An 8,318-nucleotide genomic window follows, 5' to 3' on the forward strand; every position below is an offset into this window, starting at 1 on the left:
AGTGGTGGAGGTGTATGGGGAGTTCACCACGGGATAAGCGCCTAGAAGCTGCAGGTGCCCCTGGGGGTGTTTCAGATTAGCGCGTTCACTTTGATTCGGAGTGCTTCAGATTCTTCTGTGTAGTCTACAAAGCACTTTCACTTACTTATTTGAGCCTCCAGACAACATTGTGGGATGAGCAGGGCTGGTGATGCCTCCGTCCTATCGATTTGGAAGCAGCTTAAGGAACCGTTGGCCGAGGTCACCTGTTCCGGAAGTTCCAGAACCCAGGCTAGATAGACTTAAATCCTGAGACTTGGCTTACCCTTCCCTGCATCACACCGCGTGTGTCTGTACTTGGTGGAGTTTGTTTATTAAGATCATGTCATCACAATACTGCAGAGACCACTCACTACGATACCAAAGTAGCTTTGTTAAATGGAATGTTAGTGGTTTTGGGGGGAAACGATAAACTGATTCTTAGCAAGTACCCTTGAAAACAGTATAGGTGCTTCTCGACTTTCATTGTGGTTGCATCCTAATGAACCCATCATAAATTGAAAATATAATGAAGTCAAAATACACTATATGTAATACACCTGACCAGTTCGAGGGCAGAGCTTAGCAACACGGTAGAGGGTGGCTCATTTGCCACCCTCTTGCTCTTGGCTCACTGGCATCAGGAGAGTGTTGTGCCACTTGTTGGGAGCCTGGGAGAAGATTGCAGTTTGTGCAGAAGCCTCCTCACCTCCTCACCTGGCATCCTCAGGTGTTAGAGACCCTGTACTTTGGCAGAAGGATCAAGGTGCTAATGTGAGGGCCTCAAGAGGCCGGGGGACTGTGCTTAGTGAATCACTGTGTCTCCTGTGTTGGGTGTGGCCGCTGCAGCCATGGAATGTGCCTTGGGAGGACAGTTCAAAGAAGACCTGTGCTTCTGTCTCACCCCCTGTCTGGCATTGTTGTGGGGGCTGCGCTGCCGGGCAGGATGTTCAGCAGCACCCCGACACTCCAGCCGTACGCTGGTAATGCTTCCCACACACCAGTCGTGACAGCCGTGTTTCAGGCGCTGTCGGGTGTCCCCTGAGGGGCAGAGTGGCCCTCTGCTTGAGGGGAGGCTACCTGCCGTGCTGGGAGAACAGGCCTCCTGCCAGTAGCCTTGACCCGACTGTGAGCCATCTCGGCTCAGTCAGGTTTTCGGGTAACTTTCTGTGGCAGGGATCTTGCCTACAGATTTATGAGCGGTGATGAGCCGGAACCATGCAGATACAGATCCCCAGCCCCCGAAGACTGAGATCAGTTAACACTAGGTGTTACCATAAAAATGCACATCGTATAGGGTGGAGAGTTACGGACTGGAGTGGGCAGGGATGCCTGCTGTGTGCACATGTAGTCGCGTTCAGAGCATATTTTGTAACATGGATATGAAGCTTTAGACACTATTGCTATAAAGGACTGACTTATTTATTTATTTGTTTATTTTTGGTGCGGGGATCAAACTCAGGACCGTGTGCTGGCAAGGCAGGTAGTGGCACCACTGAGCTAAATCCCCAGGCCACCCCCAACTTTTTAAGGACTTTTAATTGTAGCGGCAAGGCAGTATTACATTATTACAGCACAACATATGATTAGTCTATTTACTCAATTTGCTTGAAAGGCATTAAAAATCATTTAAAAATTTGTTACTGAAAATTTCAAGCACACAGTCATAGAGAAGTGCCCATCGGGATAATGATAATGAATCTTTGGGAAATAATCCCTCTTAAAAGAAAAACAGTCCATATTTAGTATTTTGGCAGTCATATGACTTGGCTGTTGTCTTCGTGCAGAAGTATGTCAAAGAAATATGTTCATTGTTAACTGCTGTAGCTTTTAAATGAAGAAATGTTGTGTAGAATTACTGTATTTCCAAATGGAACTTGCACCAATAAAGATTAATTGCACTTCACATTTTAATTGGGTTTTGGTTTTTAGATTGTATACGTCTGTGAATTTCTGCATTGCCCGAGTCTTCATTTTTATTATCCTTAGTGGCAATTGAAGCAGTTGTGGACATTTTTTGCTTCACAGCCCAGAAGCATTTGCAGCAGAAATTGGATCGCCTCAGGCCCACAATATACCCAGTAAATCTTACCGCAGTATTTTTTTCCTATCTGAATGGATTTTCATGAAAATACCTGGCTTACATAACAGTTTTTGAACTATAATTTGTACAAATAATGATCCATTGCTGTTCTTTTTTTTTTTTTTTTTTTTTTCCATTTTGGGGTATTTATTTGGGTACCAGGGGCTGAACTCAGGACCTTGTACATACATGTGCCACTAAACTAAACCCCTGGCCCTGGACTATTTATTTATTTGGGGGCGGGGTTTGAGGCAGGGTCTCACTGTATAGTTGAGAATGACCTGGAACTCACTATGTAGCCCAGGCTGGTCTCAAACTCACAATGATCCTTCTGCCTCAGCCTCCCAAGTGCTGGGATTACAGGCATGCGCCACCACGCCCGGCTCTATATTTATTTATTAATTAAGGTTTGTTGACTGTCATTTAGGCTTTTTTTTTTGTATACCAGGGATTGAACTTGGAACCTTGTGCTATCAAGGCAGGCAGTGGAACCACTGAGCTAAATCCCTGGCCTGGCCCATCACTTAGGTTTTAAGTCTCTTTGACAGGAATTTTTGGAAATTGAAAAGCTGGGGATTGGTTGTTGCATGTCCTCATAACAATTATATTGGTAACATTTTATGTTCTTGCTGGTGTAAAAACTATCTTAAGAAACTAAATTCCATTTAAGACTGCAGTATGTGAACTGGGCACAATAGCTTATATCTGTAGTTGAGTACTGAGGGAGGCTGAGGCAGGAGGATTGTAAGTTACAGTCCTGAATGGGCACCTTAGCAAGACCTTGTCTTGATGTAAAATGATTTCAAAGGGGCTGGGGATATAGCTCAGTGCTTCAGCCCTCCTAGGTCCCCAGTACAATGAATGAATGAGTGGGGGAATAAGTCAAATCATTCTGAAGTATTTTCCTCATTGATGCTGAGGATCAAACCCAGGACTTCAGCACTCTTACCACCGACCCACACTCCCGCTGTCCTTTTGTAACTTTTAATCCATTAATATATGTAGATGTTGAAGAACTTGAGAGGTTGTGTGGACAGTAAGAGAAAGGTAACTGTGTTTCAGAGGTTAGGAATTTGGGGGCTGGAATGTGGCTCAGTGGTGAAAGGCTTGCAAGGCCCTGATGGTTTGACCTGCAAAACAAAAATGCAGTGACTTAGAAATGTTTAAAGTCTATCTTAAATCCCCTGCTACTCTGGACAATATGTTTTGAGGATCCTCAGTCAAGACTTTAGTTCTATCTTTTGCATGAAGTTGCCTTTATTTTTTTTGACATTATTTCGGAAATGGAGTGGCAGAGCATCCTCCTGAGAATTACTGTGATTCTTGGACATTTGTCTGAATAATTTATTCTTGGTGTGGGGATCAAACCAGGGCTTCTCAAATTCTAGGCATGTGCTCTACCACTGAGCTACACCCCTTTATCTGAATTTAAATGGGAGGAAAAGTAGGTTACTGTAATATAGTAAGATTTGGGTAAAAAGGTACGTACGTCCAGTGTGATATTTATTGAAATTTGTGTCAGGTATTACAGGTAAGGAGGAAGTTGCAAGTTAGCCCAAACTGCTTAGTTATTGAGAAGACAAGTTCTGAATGAAAACTCTTATCGTTTATCTTGAATTCAGTCACATAAAAGTCTAAAATTGTGTGATCTGAAGAGATGTCATGTTTTTGAGAATTATTTCTCCCCACTTAGATATTTTAATGAACTTGATGTATTAATGACTTTACTACTTCAGTATAACTACAGATTTTAATGTATTTAATATTTCCATAATGTCCCAAAATAAAACTGTTCTTAACCACTATTATCATGTATTATTATTATTATTATTATTATTATTATTATTATTATTATTTATTTGCCCTACTAAGGGTCCAGCACCAGGGCCTCATGCATGTGAGGCAGGCTCTGTGCTGTGCTGTTCCCCAGCCCCTGCCTGAACCATTACTGAGGGTTCATTTTTCCTTTAGTACCAGCAGAGGTTAGAGCAGCCATCTGGGACCATTGAAAGAAATTGTAAGATCACTTAGGACTCTGCACATTACTAAGCCTTACCAGGTGATGGCTCCCCTTTCATTCTGTTGGGGAGAACCCACGTTGTGATTCTGAGGAAACTTGGTGCTGTCATTTGGGTCGTGCCGATTGTGGGCGTGGCGCTGAGGCATCGAGCCCCTTTCTCCAGAGCTCTTGTCCCTTCTCCACCCAGCTGACTGTCCCGGCACGTCGCTCTGCCTTCATTTACAGCCTCAGAAATCTGCAAGCCGGTGCCAGTCAACAGAGCGTAGACAAACTCTCTCTGCTCCCGAACCCATCTAAGCTCTGTGGGTCGCTCCAGTCGTCTTTGGGAGATTTGGCTGAACAATACGGAGCTTATAATACAATTTTTTTATTATCTAACTTTTTAACACATTTCAGGTTTCCTTTTGGATTACCTCTGCAAGAGCTGGTCTAGACTCTGCTCCGTCTTACTAATAAAGAACCCTGGCACTTTGGCTTCACGACGGTCGTCTAAATTGCTGGATGCCCTAAGAAGAGAACCTCTGAAACCTACTATTATGTTTTAGTAAAGGTGTTGACTGATGATGATTAGGACATTTTTTACCGCATTGTGCAGTATCTCCTTCATAAACACACACTGGAGGAATTTTCTCTGGCTTTATTGTAGGAATAGTTACTGCTCTCATCGGTGCTCCTGAATACCTGGTTTGATTTCGTTGTGCAGCTCCTGTGACTCATGTCCTAACTGGTTGTGTCGTCTTCTGTGGTAGCTGTCAGAGGCTGGGGGCCCAGTTGGAGGTCCATCTCTAATCTTGGCGAGGGCCTCATGGTATATGCTAACCTCATCCACAGCCCTTCTTCTTTCCTATTTATCTCATTTTTCTCCCTTAGTCACTTTTTGTTTTGTCAGATGACATCTATACAGTCCCAGGCTGCTTTAAATTTATTGTGGAATAATATAATATATATGTAAGCAAATTCAGAAGTTAGACAAAACTATATTAGAATGTTAAGAACCCCAGTAGGACAGCTTTTCTCGGGAGAGAGTGGCAGAACCAAGGAAGCAACTATAAAAGTATAATAAGACTTTTTTTTGTGTGTGTGTGTACTGGGGATTGGACCCAGGGAGTGCTGAGCTACATACCCAACCCTTTTTTATCTTTATTTTGAAAAAGATTCCTGCCACTTTGCCCAGGCTGGCTTTGGACTTTTGATCCTCCAGCCTCAGCCTCTTGAATAGCAGAAACTACAGGCATGTGCCACTGCCCCTGGCAACAGATGTTCAGTTTTCTTTAATGAATATTAATATGTTTTGGGCCTTGGATCCACAATCAGCAGTTAGACGAGTAACATTGGCATCCTGATATTTGTAATAATCACTTTTAATAAATTTTATATATCTTTTTGTGTGTTGTTTTTTTTTTAACCATATCAGTCATTTTATAAAATGTGAGTTACTTTTATAACTTCGGAAGCTTTCTGTAAATTCATAGTAGGGAGAAAAACTTGTTAAACAATGTAATTTGCATTTTAGTTGGAGAAACTAATTATCATGAAGATAATTCCATTTTATGATGCTGTTCATGAAAATGAGGTCTACTTGTAGTACTAGTTTTAAAAATGTGATTAAGAGGTAGGTATCTTCCCAACTGGTAATACTGGTAAGTGAATCACGAAATGCAAAACCGATGGTCTCCTCCCCAGCCCAGCTTGTGTCCTGGAAGAGGAGGAGCATAGACTTTAGGCATAGTTTTGAATGCCAATTGCATACCGATCTTAAAGGATTTGTTAATGGTTCTGACCATTGGTTTGTTCTTTCCTTCCCTTGGGAAATAAATATAGCTAGTTCATCAAATTAAAAAATTTTAAAGGAATTTCTGCTTTTGATAACTAATTTGCAATTTAAAACAAAATACGTAATTTTCCTTCTCCAAATAACTGCTTTGATTAGTGGTAGAAACAGGAAGGCACGGAGAGCATTTAGCTGCTTAATGAGTTGGCGTGGGACAGGGTGGGCCATACACCTTTGCTTTGGGGGCTTTTACTATAGGGATCGCTAACTAGAAAGTAGGCAGTTTCTTTGAAGAATTCCTGCTTTTGCAAATAAGAACGTTTTAAAGGGCCGGAGATTTAGCTCAGTGGTTCCCCCGCCTGCCTTGCAAGTGCAAGGACCTGAGGTAGATCCTCGGTACCGAAAAATCCACCATGTTTTAAAAGTGGGAATGTAGTCCTCTGACGTAAAAATTAGTCTGTTCTAAGGGAAACATGCAAGTCTGGAAGAAGGAGTGTGCGTGGAGCATCCATTATACTCGGTTTTATATTTGCTTGTGAGCGAGGGAGAAAGGAAGGGAATACGAATGGGATGGTTGTGATGTCTGTCCATAGGGATAATCACATAACTGGACATATATTCAATGAAGTTACGGTGACATTTAAAAATTGTTTAGTAAAATAAAATATTAATGCTTTAGGGATATAGAATACATTCATGTGCTATTATTATAGTCATGTGAGCATTTGAAGGGAGCATAATGGTTAATGCGGTTTTATTAGAGTGACAGAAACAGATGATTTATGCTTTTAACTTTACTAGCGACCTCATTAAAAGATGTGAGCTCATTTTCTTAAAAAAAATCAAAGAACAGAAATATATACTAAGTTAAAAGTCTAGAGTACACTAGGCATTTCTTCTAGTAGGCAGGCAAACTTGTAAGAGGACAGATTTTCCCCCGGAGATAGAATCATTCCGTGCTTGTGAAACTTGCTCTTCTGGCATTAGTAATATACCAGGCAGACATAGCTACATGGAGGTGCTTGCTGATTGTTGCCACATATGGGGCATGAAGATATGCTGCGGTTTATTTAATTCCCTGCTGGATGTTCAGGTAGTTTCTGGTTTTGTTCTTGTAAACTGGTTTCAATGGACATTTATTATTTTAAACTCAACTCTTGAAACCGACCTACATAGTTTTATACATAACATTTTTAAGGCCAAATTCATGTAGTTTTGAACCCAGCATTTGGAAAGTGGTCAGTTACCTGTAATTGTGCTATTGTATTGGACATTCTTTGCATCACTTTTCACCATCCCAGTTAGGTGGTGAGTTCTTTGACATCAGATGCTGTGTCTAAAGTTTCTTCTGCATCCATAGAGAATAACATGAAGGGCATATTTCAGTAAATATGTACGAAGAGGCATTTTTGTATTTGTATAAAGCCTGTTTTTTTTTTTTTTGGTACCAGGGCTCAAACTCGGGCCTATCAAACTCGGGCTCAGTGGAACCACTGAGCCAAATCCCGGGCCCCATTTTTGTATTTGTAAGATGGCACATCACTGACTCTGAGGTTCACAAAGAATGTAGGACTTTAGGGCTTGGAAACCTAGCCAAGGTTAAGTCGTGTAGGTAGAGTGGAAGTTGTTTCTCAGGAAGTGTTTGCATTTGTGCCATCCTGAGTTCAGTGAAGACATCGGCCTCACTCCTTTGTGAAGTACCGTAGTTACGGTAGGAAGCCGCCCGTGCCTCTAGAACGTCTCTCACACGGGCTGAGCTGTGAGCAGAGTGAAGCCTGCCGCCCACTGTGGGACAGAGCATGGACAGTCCATGATACAGGCACACTGCCTGGGTTCGATCCAGCTCTGCCGTTTTAAAAACAACGCCTAGCAACGGTAAGCACTTCGTAAATGTTACTTTTTAAGCTTTCGTATACATTTCTTGTTGAATACTATTTAGAGAAGTGATAGTTACATGATGACGTTTTTCTTTTTCACTTTGAAATAGCTGTGTTATTAATTTTTGTTAGTGAACCACAGTCTAGGCAGTGTACTACTCTGCTACGGCAGTCAGTAAAACAGGTGAGGGGCCAGGGATTTAGCTCAGTGGTTCTGCTGCCTGCCTCACAAGTTCAAGAGCCCAAGTTTGATTCCTGGAACCAAAAAATAAAATAAATAAAGCAGGTGGGCTTGCTGCCTGCGAGGGCTCAGGATGAGTAGGAAAGGCAGGTGTTATTATCCAGTAAGGGAGCTTGACCGCGGCTCAGGTTCTTTTCCAAATCTGCCACAGGGTTACCACCCCTAGCCGGGCATGGTGGCGCACGCCTGTAATCCCAGCACTCGGGAGGCTGAGGCAGGAGGATCTCTGTGAGTTTGAGATCAGCCTGGGTTACATAGTGAGTTCTAGGTCAGTCTCAACTACACAGTGAGACCCTGTCTCAAAAAGA

Source organism: Fukomys damarensis, unplaced genomic scaffold (genome assembly GCF_012274545.1).
Source record: "Fukomys damarensis isolate Sample0158 unplaced genomic scaffold, DMR_v1.0_HiC HiC_scaffold_20, whole genome shotgun sequence".
Lineage (NCBI taxonomy): Eukaryota > Metazoa > Chordata > Mammalia > Rodentia > Bathyergidae > Fukomys > Fukomys damarensis.